This window comes from Vombatus ursinus, unplaced genomic scaffold (genome assembly GCF_900497805.2).
Source record: "Vombatus ursinus unplaced genomic scaffold, bare-nosed wombat genome assembly UNPS02014832.1, whole genome shotgun sequence".
Classification (NCBI taxonomy): Eukaryota; Metazoa; Chordata; class Mammalia; order Diprotodontia; family Vombatidae; genus Vombatus; species Vombatus ursinus.
In genome coordinates this window covers 5,935,768-5,956,782 of record NW_020954610.1, presented here as the reverse complement: position 1 = coordinate 5,956,782, position 21,015 = coordinate 5,935,768, and the positions used below count along the sequence as shown (strand labels likewise).

Genomic DNA, 21,015 nt, shown 5'->3' with positions numbered 1-21,015 from the left:
AGAAAGAAAGAAAGAAAGAAAGAAAGAAAGAAAGAAAGAAAGAAAGAAAGAAAGAAAGAAGCACTGTTTCAACTTCAACGGTAATTAATAAGCTTGGAGGTAGGAACATATGGTAATTAGTAGAGGTTAAATTATGTTAGTATTGACACAGGCAATTTCTGCTCCTTCCTGATTTTTCTTTTTTCCGTTTCATAGGAAAGTTTTTGTCCCACTTTCTGAGTGATAATAGAGATATGTGCATGCACGCCCACACACACACACACACACACACACACACACACACACACACACATGCTGTTTACCTCTCTGTGGTTTTCATTTCTGTCCTCAATCCCCTCCCAGCTATTCAATAGGGTCCATTATGCTAATACCATTTCCCCCAAATAGTGCCTGGATCTGTTAAGGCTGAGGAACAAATGTGATAGTCTGACTGACTGTGAGTAGCACTGGAATCCCAAGCCAGAGCTGTAACGAAAAAGGCAGCTTATAATGGTACACCCGCTTGAACAAATCTCTTCATTTACTACTGGTATTCCAATAAGACAGCTGGGATGCCTCTGGAGATCCACAATCCATTTTTCATGACATGACTCAAGGGAAAGCAAAATCTCTGAGAAATTGGATGACTGCTAAGGGAAGTTGAAGACTCAGGAACCTCATCAATTTCCTTTTGGCTCCTAGAACACCTGTATAGCTCTTGAGACTTTGGATATTTTTGAAGTACTTTACCATTATCAAAACAGTTAAATAACAACTGAAAGAAGATGGAATAAAACAAAAGGGGAGAAATGACATGTTACTTACTATTGAAAAAGCAAGTAACTTTATTTTGTGGAAACTGCACAGGTTGGACAATCTTGGGAACATTTCTTTAACTTTATTTTCACTGCAGTATGTAGGCATCGTTACTTTAATGGAGCCCATAATATTGTTGAAGTACATTCTTCCCTTCTTAAGAACAGATTCTAACCAATCCACTCAGTCTCTTCTTGTGTGGCTTTTATCACTGTCTTTCTACAACCCTCAATAGAAGATCTACTCAGGCCTTTTATCTGGGTCTTTTAATTTGTTGTGGAAACTAGTGTGGCATTTGACTTGTCCATCTGTTATCCCTCACCCCCACCAAATGACTTCTTCTTCTTCCTTTTCCAGACATCCTTGTCTTGATGTTATCTTTCATGCCACTTCTCACGTGGAAGTAATCACTGATAATGTGTTCCTACCTGCTTATGCTCACCATGCATCTTTTCATTACCCTTTAGGTCACCTGAAATACTGAATTCACTGAGTGGTTGCACAAATTGAGGTATATCAAAGTAATGCAATATTATTGCTCTGTTAACAGTGACACATGTGAGGAATAATAAAAAACCTTTAAAAAGACTAGAACAAAGTAAAATGAAGCAAACAAACCAGAAATAAAAGAATAATATGCATGCTGATTATACCTGTGTAAAACAACATTTTTATAAGGTTCACAGAAGGAAAAGTGATTGGAAGGGAACCTGAAGGAGATAAGCTATTATCTTGCTAAAATTTATATTATTTTCTTTTAAATGTGTTAATATTTGCAGTCATTTGGTTGTATTTGGGGTTTTATTCTTTATCTTCTTTGCTTTATTCAATGACATTGCTAAGCTTATGATAAAATTAATTCTTAAAAATTATACACTCTTTTACAAATTACACAAGACTTTACTAACCCTATGAAGTAGGAATCACATGTATTATTTTTTCCATTGCACATCTCAAGAAATTGAGGCTCAGAGAAACTAAATGACTTGCCCAGGGAGGTACAACCAACAAATATTGATGCTCTAAGACTTAAATCTAGGACTCTCAACTTCCAGGTCAGTGTTCTTTTTATCAAAGCAAGCATCTCATTGAATAGACATTTCTTTTTATGGTTAAACAAAGAGGATCTGCAATTTCCGAAGAGTGAAGAAATTCCTCAACCAAAGTAACCTGTTCAGGTTTCAGGATAAAGAGCCCCCAAGGTGTTGTTCATCCTTTGTTTTTGAAAAGGACCAATATGTCTTGACTTCCCTTTGAATGGGATTTAAGTGAGGCTGAGTTGCACAAAGTCATCAACCTTACTCTCTCTTCCAGAGTCATTGAAGTCCAAGGGCAAAACAAAAGGCAAGTGGTGAAGGCCCAGGCTGCAGTGGATAATGACCTTGGTATCCTGGTTCAGCCACCTTCATGGATGTTGAAATAAATTATTCTCATCTGCCCATTCTTCCAGGGAAGTCTTCTAGAGGACTAGCACTTCTGGTGTGGGGGCTTGCTGAGCCCTTTTCAGGGTTGGTCATCTACTTTTTGTATCCACCTGTCACCCAACTCTCACCTGTGATTCCAAAAAGCTGTGGCATGCACAGCAGCCACAGCCCAGTAAAACCATCTTGGAAGATGAGGTAAATCAGGTTAAGGGTAACCAATAGGCCTCAGGTGAGTTAGGGGGAAATTAGGGGGATGTGGCCTCAAGATAGCAATTCAGTGAGTCCCCCAGGGTCACACAGCTAGTGTTAGAAGAAGAATTTGACCCCAACTCTTCTTAATTCCACACCCAGCACTCAACCATTACCCTAGACTGTTTCCAAGGAACAGAATAATAACTGCAAAATACTAACATAAAGTTAATCTGTTTAAATAGATAAATAAAATGGTAATGTCAGACTACACAGGGAGTTCCAAAAGTCTTAAGCTATTAATTAAAGCTTAAAACTGCATTAACACTTTTGGGACTCTGTATTTTAGAAGTAATAAACTCAAATCTATATAAGCTACAGTTTTCTTAATATGTCTTTGGTTTATTGGCTCAGATGTCAAATCAACACACTGGATGTTCAAGACGATTATCTTTATTTTTTGTGTATTGATCTTAATGAATAATTTTGACAATATAGGGAGTTCTCAGCAAGAAAGATGACTGTTCTGCAACTTAGCGTCTTAGATACTTGTCTAGGAATCTAAATGGTTAAGTGATTTGCTCACTCATATAGTCAATAGATGTGAGAGGTGGATTTGAATTCAAGTCTTCTGTTATATTTTGCAAACCATCCATGTCTGGTCTCTATTTTCCTTACTCTCTAAACTTTCTCTACCATTTCACAGCAGCCTCCTCACCCTGGAAGTTCATTATACACCTGGTTTCTCATACACTGGAAGTCACTTCACCACTGTAACCCTTTGCTCGATATGGCTGGTTCTTCCCAGAATCCTAATTTTAAGGAAAGTATCTAGCCCAGCCATGTCTTCATTCCTCTTCATTCCTCTTCATTCCTCTCTGGGCCCCATTCTTGACTCTCCACATTTTCCCTACCATTCCCTCTCCACTTCTCTCCTCCATAGCTCATTTTCAGCTCCCTTTTAAGTGTTTCTTCCCCTGTGAGAATGTAAGCTCCTTGAGGAGCTGTCTTTATTTCTGATTGTATTTGTATTTGTCTTCTCAATGCTTAGCTGCAGTGCCTGGCAAATAGTAAGCTCTTAATAAATGCTTGTTGACTTGACTTGTTGACTTTCTGACCCCAAGATCTCCTTTAACAATATAATAATGCCTCTCAAACACTTTGTTCAAGAATATCCATTTTTTTTCTAAATGCATAAGGGTCAGTCTGACAAGAATAACCTATATCTTCCTTATTCAAACCCTTTTCACTCCTAAACTATGACAAGAATTTATGGGTTGCCTTAAGAGACAATGGGAACCCTCTTACTAAAGGTCTTCAAGCAAAGATTGGATGACCACTCCTCAAGTATGTCTTAGAGGAAATGCATTTCCAGTATAGGTTGGACTATATGGCCTCCAGGGTCCCTTTCAGCTCTAATAATTCTGTTATGTTGAAGTTCCACCAAAATATTTCAAGCCCCAAAGTAACCCATAGTCAAACTGTACTGAGAAAAAATTGCTATCGTTTTTATGGCTTTTTCTAATTATCAAATTCCATAAATCTATCGAATGATTTTCTTAAACTTAATTGTTCATGATCATTTAAAAGATAAGACAAATCAATCTGGGAGAAGTTTCCTTAAGCTAGTAGCTGGTCCTTTGTAGACTTCTCTGGGTGCAGCCCTTTAGACCAGTGCTTTCTAAACTGTGGGTCATGACCCCATATGGGGTAAGTGAAGGTGGGGATCACAAAAATTTGGCAACAGTAAAAGGTTTCTGAATGCACAATGATCAAAATTTAATTCAAAATCAGATGCATAATGAATCTGAGGTGTTTTTGGCAGCATTTGCTCAAGTTGCAGCATGCAACTTCACTGCAGTCTTGGCTCCGAACATACAACATGCACACTTTGCACTGCTCGTGGGATCACGTCATACAATGCTAACAAATGCTGACAGAAACATCTCAGCTCAGATGTAAGACTGTTGTATGTTATGAATTGCAGTGTTTTTACTGTACATATGAAGTTTTCTGCTCTTAAAGAAACATAATATTTTAATTACAGAAAATAAAGACTTTTAATATTTTCTTACCATCATTCCTTAGCATGCAAGTATCAAATTAGTATATCTTTGTATTGTATTGTATTGTGTTAGAATGTTTGATTTTAAAAATTGCTGTATCTCCTTCTTTTACAGAAACATAAATTTTTAATTGCAGTAAGTAAAGACAAAAGCCCTTTAATAATATTTTTCTACCATCACTACTGTATGTGTAGGTAAGTGTGAATATCAATTTTTAAATTAAGTACAAACATATGTAATTTCATAAACTAAAGTTAGTATTTATTTGAGAAAATATTAACAATATTTATTTATATTTTAAGACAAAAATATTTTTTGGTTATGGATAAGTGACTTAGTTTAGACAGGAGAGGTAAAAATACTGATGAAAATGTGGCAGAGTATTTTCTATCAGGTTGTAGTACACCTAAATCGACAAGAAAAAGAAAATATGTTGAATAATTTTTGCAATGTGAATTTACTTCTAATAATAATGATGGTTTGGAAAAACCTTTTTTGCTTAATTTGTAATGGAGTTTTGGCTGTGGAGAGTGTGAAACCAGACAAATTAAAATGAAATCTCAATATCAAGCATGCAGCATACTGAAATAAATCAAAGGAATATTTTGAATGACTTTTAAAATCTTCAAATAAAGAAAAAAATGTTTTGAGAAATTTGTTACTGTCAATGAAAAGTATTTACTTGTAACTTATGAAATTACTTATTTAATTGCAAAAACTAAAAAGCCTTACATGACAGGAGAAGATCTCATGTTACCTGCTGCTATTAAAATGTCAGAAATAGTTCACGGGGAAAAGTAGGGGGATGAAATTAATAAAATTTCTTTATGGAATGATACTATTTCCAAAATAATTTCTACAATTAGTAATGACCAATTCCAGCAGCTTATTACTAAACTGAATGGCAGCCCAAAGTTTGTAATTCACTTAGATGAAACAACTGATATTTCTAACATGGCACAGTTGTTACTTTATGTAAGATTTGTTTATGAAGGAAGCATACATGAAGAATTGTTGTTTTGCTGCCCTTTCAAAGGGTACACAAGAGGGGAAGATATACATCTTAAAGTCAATGATTTTTTTTATTAGTAAAATAATTTATTTTTAGTTTTCAACATTTACTTCCACAAGATTTTGAGTTCCAAATTTTTACCCCATCTTGCCCCTCCCCTAGTCTGCCTTCCCTTCTATCTCTCCCCCCCTTCTCTTACCCCCTTCCCCTTCTATTTTCCCACAGGGCACATAGATTTCTGTACCCCTTTTCCTGTATCTCTCATTTCCCAATTGCATATGAAAACTTTTTTTTAAACATGTGTTTTTAAAACTTTGGGTTCCAGATTTTATCCCTTCCTCCCTCCCCACCCAACCTCATTGAAAAGGCAAGCAACTCAATATAGGTTATACGTGTGCAGGTATGCAAAACACCTCCATAGTAGACATGCTGTGAAAAACTAACTCTATTTCCCTTAATCCTATCCCTCCCCCCCCATCTATTCTATTCCCTCCCTTGACCTTGTCCCTCCTCAGAAGTATTTGGTTCTGATTACCTCCTTTCCCAACCTGCCCTCCTCTCTATCATCCCCTTACTCTCTTGTCTCTCCCCCCCCCTCCATTTTCCTGTAGGGTAAGACAGATTTCCATACCCAATGGAGTGTGTATGTTACTCCCTCCTTAAGTCAAATCCTATGAGAATAAGATTCACTCATTCCCTCTCACCTTCCCCATTTCCCCTCCACTGTAAGAGCTTTTTCTTTTCTGTTTTTTTTTGTGAGATAGTTTACCCCATCCTACCTCTCCCTTTCTCCTTCTAGTATAATCCTCTCTCACCCCTTAATTTTATTCTCCAGATATGACCCCTTCATCTTCAACTCACCCTGTGCCCTCTATCTATCTGTCTCTTTCTCTCTCTCTCTCTCTCTCTCTCTCTCTCTCTCTCTCTCTCTATATATATATATATATATATATATATATACATAGAGTGTATATGCATACATATTTTTTTCCATCCAACTACCCTAATACTGACAAAGGTCTCATGAGTTACAAATATCATTTTCCATGCAGGAATGTAAACAGTTCAAATTTAATAAGTCTCTTATGATTTCTCTTTCCTGTTCACCACTTCATGTTCTACTCGAGTCTTGTATTTGAAAGTCAAATTTTCTATTCAGCTCTGGTCTTTTCACCAAGAATGCTTGAAAGTCCTCTATTTCACTGAATGACCATTTTTCCCCCGAAGGGTTATACTCAGTTTTGCTGGGTAGGTGATTCTTGGTTGTAATCCCATCTCCTTTGCCCTCTGGAATATTATATTCCATGCCCTGCAGTCCCTTAATGTAGAAGCTGCTAAATCTTCTGTCATCCTGATTGTGTTTCCACAATACTTGAATTGTTTCTTTCTGGTTGTTTCTAATATTTTCTCCTTGACCTGAGAATTCTGGAATTTGGCTACAATATTCCTAGGAGTTTTCCTTTGGGGATCTCTTTCAGGAGGAGATTGGTAGATTCTTTCAATTTCTATTTTGCCCTCCTGTTCTAAAATATCAGGACAGTTTTCCTTGATAATTTCTTGAAAGATGTTGTCTAGGCTCTTTTTTTGATCATTGCTTTCAGATAGTCCAATAATTTTTAAATTCTCTCCTGGATCTATTTTCCAGGTCAGTGGTTTTTCCGATGAGATATTTCACATTGCTTTCTAATTTTTTATTCTTTTGGATTTGTTTTACAGTGTCTTGATTTCTCATAAAGTCACTAGGTTCCAATTGTTCTATTCTAATTTTTAAGGAAGTATTTTCTTCAGTAATCTTTTGGACTTCCTTTTACATTTGGCCAATTTTGCTTTTTAGGGCATTCTTCTCCTCATTGGTTTTTTGAACCTCTTTTGCCATTTGGATTAGGCTATTTTTTAAGGTGTTATTTTCTTCAGTATTTTTTGGGGTCTCCTTTAGCAAGCTGTTGAGTTGTTTTTCATGATTTTCTTGCATCACTCTCAGTTTTTCCTCTACTTCTCTTACTTGCTTCTCAAAATCCCTTTTGAGCTCTTCTAAGGCCTGGGACTGATTCATATTTTTCTTGGAGGCTTTGGATGTAGGAGCTTTGTTGTCTTCTTCTGATTGTATGTTTTGATCTTCTTTGTCACCAAAGTAAGATAATATAGTCTGACTCTTTTTGCACTGCTTACTCATGATCCTGTCCAATAACTTGAGTTTTAAACTCTTTGTTAAGATAAGAGTCTGCTTCTAATGTGGAGAATGTACTGTCCCAAGCTTCAGGGGTTTGTACAGCTGTCTAGGGACCTGTAAATTTTTGTTCTTCCAAGGTGCTATGATAGGAGGTGAAGTGTTTCCTCTCCACTGCCACGACAAGCTCCACCATGCCAGTACTCCTCCTCGCCCCAGGACCACCCCTCAGAACTGTAACCCAGATCCAAGCACAGGCAAAGCAAGAGATTCCTGCCTCAGCACTGGTAAAGAGATCCCTGCAATCCCACTCTGATCAGCCACTTGATTCCCCCTCAATCTGTGGGTTGGAAGCACAGGAGGCAGCCATGGCCTGTGCTCAGGACTTGCAGCTGAAACCTAGCTCCTCTCTCACTGCAGTCACAGACTTTCCCCACTGACCTTCCAAGTTGTTTTTGGCATTTGTGGGTTGAGAAGTCTGGAAACTACCACAGCTGCCTGTGATTCAGTCCTCTGAGGCCTGCTCCAGGGTCGCTGCGGCCTGCGTGCCCATGCCAAACTGGGCTCCTCTCCCCACCCGGCATGATATACCTTTCTGATCACCCATCCAGGTTGCCTTAGGCTGGAAATTTGTTTCACTCTGTCTTTTTGTAGGTTCTCCTGCTTTAGAATTTGTTTAGAGCCATTTTTTTACAGGAATTTGGAGGGGTTTGAGGGAGAGCTCAAGCAAGTCATTGCTTTCACTCCTCCATCTTGGCTCCACCCCCTAAAGTCAATGAATTTTCATAAATGAAGGTTTACAATGGAAAAATTTCATTGAAGTCTGCACAGACAATGCCAGAGCAATGATGGGTGAGAAGGTTGGATTTGTAGCAAAAGTTAAAGATGTTGGCAATGAGCATATCACTTTTACTCACCGCATGATCCATCTGGAGGCACCCATAGCTAAAAAAAATCACCAGACTTAGATGTCATGCTTTGGGATACCATCAAAATCATTAACTTCATTAAATGCCCTAAAGAGTCATTTGTTTTCAAACCTTTGGAAGACATGCACTCTGATTACAAAAGCTTATTACTACATGCAAAGACAAGGTGGCTCTCAAAATGGTAAATTTTAAACAGATTATTGAAATTGAAAGATGAAGTTGTTATATTTTTGACTGAGCAGAAATCCAATTTTGTTATTTTTTTCTTAATGACTTAGGGCTTTCAAAACTGTATTATTTGTCAGAGATTTAAAAAAACTCAATGATTTAAACATGCCACTTAAAGGAAAAAAAATTGTAACATTTACATTAAAAGATAGAATTGAAAGTTTTACTAAAAAAAGTTAACATATGGAAGAATAGGGTGTAAAATGGTTCTTTAGAAGTGTTTACAGCAACAGATGATTTTACAATTGAAAAGATTACTTGCAGCTTAAATCTTCCCAAAGATTTAATTGTAAGAGATAAAATTGATCATCTGAAGTGCCTGGAGACACAGTTTCAGAAATACTTCTCTTCAAATTTTGATTCTAAAAAAAACTAAGTTGGGTTCATAAACCATACTCAATTGAAATAAAAAAAAGTCAGTCATCCACCATTAAAAGTTCAAGAAGAATTTGCCAAATTATGAAGCAATACAAATTTAAAACTTGAGTTTCCTAAAAAAATCATTAAATGAATTTTGTCTTGTGATTAGGACAGAATTTCTAACAATTTCTGAAATGGCCTTGAACATGCTTTTGCCATTTTATACTCCATATTTATATGAAACACCATTCTCAATGTTGACAATTATAAAATCAAAATATCAATCAACTCTGAAAAATGTTGAAGGTGCTCTATGCTTTGCTGTATCAAATATTCATTGAAGATTTAATTCTTTATGTAAAAATAAACAAATACATCTATCTCATTTGTATGCAAATCTGCTTTTGTCTTTAATAAATGGTAAAATTATATGTATCCCCAAAATTGTCTTAAAGTAAATTTATGATTTATTATCAGTAAATGTTTGATTCATATACCTTTTTTATATACCTATATACCCAGGGTCACATAAAATTTTCTCAATTGAAAAGGAGTCATGAGTGGAAAAAGTTTTGAAGCCCTGCTTTAGACAACAACCTGAACATATTAGATATTTACTGACTACCCAGCACTGTTCTAAGAGCTTTTGGTTATATAAAATAAGTATGAGATATGATCTTTGTCAAAAAATGAACATAATATACACTCATACACATACACGTGTGTATACATATATACACATACATATATGCATATTATTAAGAAATGTCGATTGTGTGAATATTATGTAATTTGATGTTTCTAATAGAATTCAGACTCCAGCTCCTGATATCTTAGGCTCTGATAAGTGATTTTTTATATGATCTTGCTGAAGATCATATATTGGCTATCTCCTCTTCCCACCAGAATTTGAATTTGTGACCCTGGGGCCCTAGGCTGTGATAGGTGAGTTTTCATCTTATTTTGCCCAAAACCAGTCCACCATACCACTTCCCACCTGTCTCCAAATATTAACAGGTACCTACTTACCCTCTCTCACTCATTGCCTTTCCAAATGTAGTTCTTTATGTGTTGTCTTCCACTATTTAAATAAAATACAATTTTAGCACAATATATGCTTCTGGAGGGCAGAGACTGTCTTGTTTGCTTGTATTTGTCTCCTGACACATAGTAAACACTTACCAAATGCCCATTCATTCATTCATTCATTCATTCACTGGTAGTACTTGAACCCACATCATACTAACTCTAAGGCCAGTTCTCTTATCATGTTAAGCCATATAATCTCTTTTAGCCTTATGTGTGTGTGTGTGTGTGTGTGTGTGTGTGTGTGTGTATGTGTGTGTATAAATCTAGCCCCTAAATTTCTGGCTATGTTTTATAGATGAACTGAACATATAAGATTTTTGATTACCCCCCAAAAATGGTCATGCAAAAGTCATTCATACCAAATATCATAATAAAGACTAGCAATTGCATTAAGAATATTGAAATGTTGCTTGATCCTCTTTACAAACTTGAAGTTTTCTGTCTGACAGAAATGGGGTATGGTTGTTCTCCATTCTGACTACTGACCTCCCTGGCTTCAAGTTCCAACTAAAATCCCACCTCCTGCAGGAAACTTTACCCAACTTCTCTTAATTTCAGCGCCTTCTCTGCTAGTTATTTCCCATTTATCCTGTATATAGCTTGCTTTGCATATATTTGCTTGTATTTTGTCTCCCTTACTAGATTGTAAGCTCCTGGAGGGCAGGGACTATCTTTTGTCTCTTTGTATTCCCAGCACTTAGCACAGTGTCTGGTACATATTAAGTGCTTAAAATATTTATTGAATGAATGAATGAACTATAAATAGCAAAATCTTCTTATACTTGGTTTTAATGCTGTAATTGTCTAGCATGTGTTATAATCACATCTTATTTATTCTTAACTGTTATTTCATCTTTTGGGGAAGTCCAGATACAGAAACTCCCTCTGTCATGTAAGCTGGAAAGATTATAAGTCTTTAACTTTTAGTCTTAAGAGTGCTGCCTGAAGCACCTGGGGCAGCTAAGTGGTGCAGTGGATGGAGCGCTGGGCCTGGAGTTAGGAAGATCTGAGTTCAAATCTAGCCTCAGACACTTACTAGCTGGGTGGCCCTGGGCACGTCACTTAAGCTCTGTGTGCCTCAATTTTCTCATCTATAAAATGAGGTAGAGAAGGAAATGGCACACCACTCCAGTATCTTTGCCAAGAAAACCCCAAATGGGGTTACAAAGAGTTGAATATGACTGAAATGACTCAACAATAACAAAGTTGCCTGGGGCACTGAAAGGTTAAGTGATTTGCCCAATGTCATATAGCCAGTATGTCTCTAAAACCAGATTTGAATAAACACATAAGCAAGGCACTGTGCTAGGTGCTTTACAAATATTATCTCATTTGATCCTCACAACCATGGGAGAGAATAGACAATGTTTTCTATGACTTTTCTTTCTTTTTTTCATGGAAAAAATGATATTCAGCTTTAGAATATTATCACATAAATACTTTTCCCCCCAGTAGGTTATAACTACTAAGCTTTAATTCATTTTAATTAACTTTTCCTCTAATTATGAAATGACATGGTGGGAAAACTCTCCAAAAAGGGAAACACCTAAAAAGAAGTGATAACATGGACCAACTCAGGAAAGAAGTTTTCAAGCCAAAGGCAGATGTGAAATCTTAAAATGTTAGTCCCATTTAAAAAAAAAAAACAATCCTCTTCTAATCAAAAACTGACAGTAACAGTCAATGACCTGGTTAAGGGATGAGTGAAAGAAGCTAGGGCCATGAGACAAAAATGACTAAAGTAAAAATTACTCCTATTACTTTGAGTTAAAGATGACAAGATTGGGCCAAGCCGACCCTTGAGCAAGTGAAAGTCAATGAGTCAAAAGTCCTTGCAATAAACCTACACCTACTCAAAAATCCCTGACACTCTTCTTTACCTCATCAGAAATAATCATTGATAAAAGGCCTGTCATCAGTATGATTTTACAACTGATAAAGAACATTCAGTGTTTCCCATAGCAACCCTGTTAGTTACCTTGCTTCAATAAGTATTTGAAATCTGCTGTCATTCTGCAAGAGCATTTAAAATACGTTTGTGCTCATGGGTATTTAATACTACCTTTTTTTTGCCTTCAAACAAACAAACCAAGAAACTCCTCAGTAGTATGATATTCAAAAATCTTGCCCTATATGGGATGTTTAATAAATAATAATAACATGATAATTTCATGAGCATACCATAATGGATAGAGAACTTGGAGTAAGGAAGACTGGGTTCAAGTCTCATCTCTGACACAATGTAAATATGTGATTATGGGCAAGTCACTCTAGAGGGTCCCAAGCAACTTTCCATAGCTATAATTTATAGTCAAGTTACCAAGTGGTAACAGGGGAGGCAGCTTCAATATAGAGGGAGTTTCCATACCCATAGTTCCATACCCATACCCATTAAATCACAGGTCTGAATCTAATGACCACCACCACTAAGACCACTACTACTACTACTACTAATAATAATAATAATAATGATGATGATGATGATGATGGTGATGATGATGATGATAATGGTAATGATATTGGTAATAAGGATTTATTAGTGTTTAATGCTAGCAGAGCACTTTACTTATATTATTTCCCTTGATCCTTATAGCATTCCTAAGTAGCATATATGCTTTTATTATTCTCATTTTACAGGTGAGGAAACTGAGACTTAGAGAGGTTAAATGACTTGCCCAGGGTCACATAGCTAGCAAGTGTCTGGCAGGGGCAGTATTTGAAATTGGGCCTGAATGATTCCAACTTCAGCATTCTATATACTGGTGCCATCTACTCCCTATGTCTCATTTTTCAATGAAGTTGTCTCTGGATCACTTTATTTCCATATTTAAATGAGATTCTTTAGTAATAAGTTGTATTATCTTTTTAAACTGTTTTCTATTCTTTTATGTTTGTTCATTTTATTTATTCAGCAAATGATGTAAGATCTCCCAAGGGAGCAAACATGTCTTATTCCTCTGCATTACTCATTACTCCAAGTTTTGGTTTTGTAATTAGTAGTCAATAAACGACTGGTTAATTACAGCCTTAGACCTTTGTTTTATTTGGAGGGAAAGTCCAAGAAAGTCAACATGATGTAAAAGCCTCCATATCTTCCTAAGTGACAAATCCTTGGCATGCTACTATCGCATATAATTGTTACTGTGGAAACACAACCTTAACATCGGTATTCTTACCCTAGAAGAGAGTCATCAAAGTTCAACAGTTTTCTTCTCAACTTTGTGAAATGTCAAAAAAGAAAGGGAAAACTACATGTGAAAAGCATTTCCTGATGTGTTTACAACCCAGAAGAGTAGTTTTCCAAGGGATTTTTGATCCAATTAATGCTTGAAATGTACATTTATAGTACTATATACAAGGTTTATATTGGGCTGGATCTTTGGTTTTGTTTCCAGATCTAGTATACCTCTCTTTAAGCTCCATTCTTTTTGGTTGTAGTATAAGAAATATATTCAAACTGCATTTGCATCTAGCAAAAAAGAAAAGGAAAGATGATATTTTTCATTAGTGGAAGGCCTGATTTTGTCACATGATAATGATAAATATTTTTGAGTTTAAATATTTAAGCTGAGGAAGTCAGTAAATGTGGGAGAGAAAAAGAAATCAGTACAAGTCAGTTCTATCCCATGACCATAACAATAAAGATCAAGAAAGAGCACTAGAACAAGTGATGTTCAGAAAATCCAAAGGAAAAACCTAGTGGTCAGTGTTCCAACTGACAAAGGGACAGAGAGGGTCATAGAAGATAGAATGGATTATTTGATTACATATTTTAAAATTTCTTGTGTATCTTGCACAAAACAAAACCAAAGCATCTAAAATTAGAAAGAAAAGAGTTAACTAGGGAAAAAATCTTGGCAGCAAGATTCACTGATAAAGATCTCATTTCCAAAATATAGAATTTATTTAACTTTTTGAGAACAAGAGCCATTCCTCAGTAGATAAATGTTCAAAGGATGTGACTATCTGTTCTCAAAGGAATAAATATAAGCCATTACTTGCAATATAAAAAGGTCCAAATTATTAATAATTAGAAGAATGCAGATTAAAATAAATATGAAATTCCACCTAGTACAAATCACACTGGAAAAGATGATGACAAAAAAAGAAAATTATACATCTTGGAGGAGCTGCAAGAAAATGGACATAGTAATATTCTGTTCGTGGGAGTTATGAACTGGTGTAGTCATTCTGTAAAACAATTTAAAACCATGCCAAAAAAAGTCATCAATTGACTTAGTAATGCCACTACTAATCCTATAACCCAAAGAGATCAAAGAAAAAGGGAGAGCACCCATATATACAAATATATTTAAAGCATCCATTTTTGAAGGTAAAGAATTGGAAACAAAGGAGGTATACACTTGAAATAGACAGACACACACAGAATAAAACTAAGGGGTTAGAGCAAAATCTATTATGCTTCAGCTGAGATTTAAAAAAAGAGGGGTAGTAATCGTGATTTCAGACAAAGCAAAAACAAAAATAAATCTAATTAAAAGAGATAAGCAAGGAAACTATATCTTGCTAAAAGGTACCATAGACAAGGAAGTAATATCAATATTAAACATATGCATGAAATAGTATAGCATTCAGATTCTTAATGGAAAAGTTAAATGAGTCACAGGAGGAGCAAGCAATAAAACTGTACTATTGGGGAACCTCAATTTTCCCATCCGATGTAGATAGATCTATCCATGAAATAAACATGAAAGAAGTTAAGAAGATGAACAGAATTTTAGAAAAGTTAGATATGATAGAAAGGAATATGCCTTTGTAAGCTGTACATGGCACCTTCACAAAAATTGACCACATTTTAGGGCATGAAAACCTCACAATCAAATGCAGAAAAGCAAAAATAGTAAAAATAACATTTTGGGGCCCAATGCAATAAAATTATATTCAATAATGGAATATGGAAACATAGAATAAAAATTAATTGGAAACTAAATAATTCAATCCTAAAGAATTAGTGGGTCAAAAAACAAATCACAGAAGCAATCAATACTTTCATTAAAGAGAATGAAAATGAGCAGAATGAGAACATTCTACACAGTAACAATATTGTATGATGAGCAACTGTGAATGACTTCGCTTTTTTCAGCAATACAATAATCCAAGACAATGCTAAAAGACTTATGAAAAATGTTATCCACCTCCAGAGAAAGAACTGATGGAGTCTGAATTCAGATTGAAACATACTTAAAAAAAAACTTCATAATTCTTGACATGACAGTTTTGAAAGCTTCAAGCATTTCTCAAGATATCTAAAAGAGAGGAAAACACCAAAGAACTAGAAAGAACCAAGTACAGTATTACCAACAAAAGAGGTGATCAATTCAATTCAACAAATATTTATTAAGGTACTATTATGTCCAATACGCTATCCTTGGTTCTTCGGATATAAAGACAAAAGCAAAATGGTTATAGCTATCAAGGATTTACATTTTAATTAGGGGACTGAAGGTAGGGGAAGGAGACAACAGGTTTGCCAGTAAATACCTAAATAAGTCAATAGCCAGAGGAAGCTATACTTCTAGAATTATCTCCTGAATTATACAATTCAAGAATGCTTAATGTTTAAATTGAAGCCTAGTCTAGTTAGAACTGCTTGCTTAATCATCCAACAAGTTTGCCAATGTGGCATAATAAAAATTTCACCTTACTCATCCTGATTAGACCTTCCTCATTAATTTTTAGAGACTCCCTACCCTTTTGATATGGTCCATCTTGCCTGACCTAATTCCCCCACCAGCAGTATGACAGTTGCCATGATCTGACCTTTGTCTGACAACCATATGTAAACTAAAGTCCCCAGAGGCTCTGGACCTTTTACCAGAGGGCAACCCACTACTAATACACACTACTACTGCCGTCTGTGATGGTGGGAAAGGTCATATGCAACTTTATTCCTGACCAAATAACTGTTCAATTCTCCACAGCCTTCTATGCTTTCTTTTATCTCAATAGAGATGGACAATGGAGGCATCCTTGAACTCTTGAGGATAACGTCTTCTTGCCATATAACCCAGAAAATTTCAGTCAGCTTTTGTATGAGCAGTGGACTCCCTGCCTTGTAAATCTCAGCTGGAATAAAATCAGCACCAGGCACACAAGAGGAGCCTAATGGCATTCAAAACCTATTCTTCAGTTGGAAGTTTAGCTAGAAAGGGATTGACTTCAGCTTTAGATATATGGTCAATGGCTTCAGCATTGACTGATGATGGTCTGTTTAGAATACTATGTAAGCATTCAGCCCATTTCTCCAGGATCATGTCCTTATAACTAATCAATGTGCCTTCATCAACACTGAGTAGTTGAGAAGCACTATAGGTCTTTGACCCACAGATATTCTTCAGGACATCATAAAAACATTTTGGATTATTACTATCGGTGTAAAACTGAATTTCATCTACCTTCTTACTGAGCCAAGAATCCTGCCTCTTTCTAAGCTTTCTTTGCATTTTACTTTCAATGGAGTTAAATGTTGCCTTCCTAGAGACAAATAAACTATCCTGCTGGTAAACCCTGTGGAGTTCCTGTTTCTCATTTAGCAGCTTCTGAATTTCCCCATCATTTCTGTCAAACTGATCTTGATTTTTGATCAAGTTTGATCAAACTGATCAAATACTGAGTGTTCTGGCCCAGACAAGTAAATGCAGTGCTATACACCAAACCTCAGAAAGCTGCCCATATTCTTCCCATTTCTGCCATACAGCTTTCCAGTTTTCTCAACAGTTTTTTATCAAATAAAGAGTTTCTCCCAGGGAATTTATGTTGTCCACTTTAATCAAACACTGGTTTATTGAGTTCTATTGTTTCTGATTTACCCGTCTAGTCTGTTTCATTGATCTATAGCTCCATTTTTAAACCAATAGTAGATGGTTTTGATGACTGCCACTTTAAAATACACTTTGGGGTCAAAATAAGTATTATCATTATTTGATCAAGTTCTATGAAGTGTCTCCTTAGTAATTAGTAACATAGCATTAAAAGTATAAATTAATTTTGGTGGCATTGTCATTTTTATTATATTGGCATGGCCTAGCCCTGAGCACTGACTATTCTTCCACCTATTTAAGTTCTTTTTTCTCCTTAAGGAACACTTTGAAATTGATTCTATATAAGTCTTTTGTGTGCTTTGGTAGGTTGATCTCCAAATATCTTATGTATTTTTGTTATTTGGAAGGCGATTTCCCTTTTCATGGTTACTTCTCATGTTTTATTGTAATTATACAAAAAAAGATTTTTTAGTATTTAATTCAAACTTTGCTGAAGCTATTAATTGTATCAATTTTAGTATCTTTGCTGTTTCCTTAGGATTTTCCATATATGTTATCATATCATCAGCAAATAGGAATACTTTTACCTCCTTTTTACCTATCTTTATGCCTTTGTTTCCTTTCTCTTACCTTAGTGCTTTTGCTAGTATTTCCAGAATCATAGCATGTTGGGTTTTTTATGGATATGTTAATATCTTACAAGGTTCCTTAATACATGCAACCATAGAGATAATTTTGTTGAATGATTCTATGAATATCAGTATCAAGGGAAGTATGAAGCAAGAAGACATATCACAAGATCATATAGTTAAAGCTAAAATGAGAGGCCATATAGTTCAATATCATCAATTTACAGATGAGAGACTACCAGAGAAATTAGGTGACTTGTCCAACATCACCCAGGTGGCAAGTAATTCAGCTGGAATTGGAACCCAGGTCTAATGACTCCAAATCGAGCACTTTTTCCATGGACCATGCTGGCTAATAATCAAGTTGTTTGGTAATTCATTACCAGAGTTGTTTGTCATTGTCATTGGAGAATATCATATTAAGAGACCAAAGGAAGAGGGACTCCCGAAATAAAGGGAAGTCTTTTCATTTTGTTTTGTTCACAGGTTAGGTAGTTTTAAGTTCATCAAGCCCCAATACATGGTAATCATACACAAACACACACACACACATATACACATGCATACACTCACACGCACACACATACTGTTAGTTCTACAACTACAACTATGATGACTACTACTACTATTACTACCACTACTACCGCTACTATTACCATCACAACCATTTGACAGTTTTCACATACTTAATGACACTATTATGATCAGAACATTCATATCAGATAGGTGTTGTTAGAACATTTTTATTATTAGCTAGGTATTAGTATCAATAAACTCTTGTACTTGAAAGGAGCTGACCTGCACTTAAAAAACAATAGTTTCTACTAAAGTATTTACTATGTTAGAAACACATTTTTAGAGAAAAAATGTTTTACTGATTATTTTTATTTTTACATCATAACCATTTGGTCAAATACTATCCCACCCCATCCCATTAATCCCTCCCTTGTAACAAAGAAAAACTGTTAAGAAAAAAAAATTAGAAATTCTATGTACACAACATTCCCCACTCATATCACCTCTGTAATAAAAGGAGGTAAGTGTGAAACACACATTAACAATTCTCTGGAAAAGTTGTTATTATTATTCAGAGATCTGTTTCTTTTAGTGTTCTTTTCAACTCAGCAGAAACAGAGACCACCATGCACGGCTCCCTTGTTGTCCCCATCTGTTCCTCAGGTCATCTCCCCACCTTGCTGCCTGTTGTCCAGAGGGGGTCCAGGTTTCAGTGGATAAGAAACTTAGTTCCAGAATTCCAGAATTGTTTCTAGCTCTCATGTTAAGGTGTTATCTTGTCCAGCAGAGTTTTTTGAGCCCATGAAGGGACAGATAAAGACAGCCAAAAGGCTAGTAGTGATGGCCTCTCTGTACCTTGGGATAGGTCCTTTGGAATAGGAACTAGTAGATTGTATAGAAAGTAGTCTAGAAAGGTCACTACAAGCAAATTTTTCTTCAGACCTCAAAGTTTCCATTCTTTCAGATTTTACCCAGGGATCAAGAGGTAGGAAGAACTCCCACACAATGCTGCTCCCATTACTGCAAAAGCTTCCTGAGCAGGTCCATGTCTTCCTCTTCCACAGTCCAAACTTTTGTGGGCTCTTCAGTCTCCTTGTTCTTGAATGCTTCAATGAAACCATTGGTCTTCACATCAAAGTTTATCTCTGACAACAATGTCATCTTGAGTGATGCAAACCTGAGTGATTCCTACTTCACCAATCACTAGGACCGATATGTGTTTCTGCAGGACTGCTCAGAAATTGCTGACTTCTTCACAGAGCTTGTGAATGCAGTAGGGAATGTGTCCTTACAACTTCAGGGTGATGACACTGTACAGATGGTGGAAGGGATGGTACATTCTTATAAAGGAGACCAGACAGCATATTGTGAGGCAGCCAACAAGAAAGTCATGGATGTGATCAACACAGCTCGGACCTGACAGTAGCTACTCCATGCCCAAACCTTTCACAGTGACTCTGTTTTGATAGAGGAAGATACAGCAGCAGCTGGTGATGGGAGGCCAGCTCCTGATACTTGGATTTATCCATTGATCCAGATGAAGCCCTTTGAGATTAAAATTGATGAGATTGTTACAGAGACACTGCTGACAGAGGCACAGAGGGGTGCTAAAATCTAACTTACTGCTGGTTATTTCAACTTAACCCAGGCCTATATGGATCTGGTCCTGGGCACTCAGGCTGAGTACCATGTTATGTTGGCTTCATCTGAAGTGTATGACTTCTTTGGGGCCAAGGGGCTGGCAGGTGCCATCCCTGCTGCTGGTGTTAACTCCTTCAGCTGAGCTTCTGCGATGACTCCACTTTGGGTATACCAGCAAGCCCCTGCAATCAACAATGTGGCTCAGGCTCAGGGTCTGTGTGAAGGCTATTATTTGTCATTTACTGTGCTGGCAATAAATCAGGGAAGGGGAGAAAAGGAGAGAGGCCCGGTATTTGCCCCTTCCTGCCCTTTCCTGCCTTTGGAGAAGTGCTTATGCGACACAAGTCTTGGCTCCTGCAGAGTAGAGGCTTTTTGCCAGGACCTGAACTGTCACAGAAATAGCTAAAAATGGAATTTGCTAAAAATAGAGTTTCATAAGGGTAATTATGTGCACGTTACCACTGACTCTCATATCTCACTATACACACAGGAATTGCTTAACACAAAAGCTTCAGATGAACGAAGTTCCTTGGGTTTCATCTATTTAAAACTGTGGTCTTTCCAGAGCCTGATCCCTCAGCCTTCTCTTTACAATGTCAGGAAATCACAGCTCTAGCTAAGTATTATTGGAGACCTTCATACTTAATGTCTGTCTTGTGTGTATATTTACATTCTACATATATATGTATATATATTATATATAACATCTATATAATATGTATATATAAAATTATTAAAGGGATATGTTTTTAATCAAACCATTATTTTGACTCATTCTATTTAATGATGTTTATATTTCCTGCCTGAAATTCCAAAATAAGTACTGACAAGTGGTTAAAAAAAATTATAAGAATACAAGTCATTCCCAATTAATAAATGGTCAAAGGATATGAACAGGTAGATCTCAGATGAAGAAATTAAAACCATCTATAGCCATATGAAAAAATGCTCTAAATCACTATTGATTAGAGAAATGCAAACCAAAACAACTCTGAGGTACCACATCACACCTATCAGATTGGCCAACATGACAAAACAGGAAAATTATAAATATTGGAGATGTGGGAAAACTAATGGAACACTAATATATTATTCGTGGAGTTATGAAATAATCCAACCATTTTGGAGAGTAATTTGGAACTATGCTCAAAGGGCTATAAAAATGCACACACCCTTTGACCTAGCAAT

General features: G+C 36.2%; 1 pseudogene; it reads left to right on the top strand.

Annotated features, from left to right (window-relative positions):
• LOC114025685 overlaps window positions 1-19,969 on the top strand; it is a 24,418-nt pseudogene extending 4,449 nt beyond the window's left edge.
• Window positions 19,970-21,015: the final 1,046 nt, after the last annotated feature.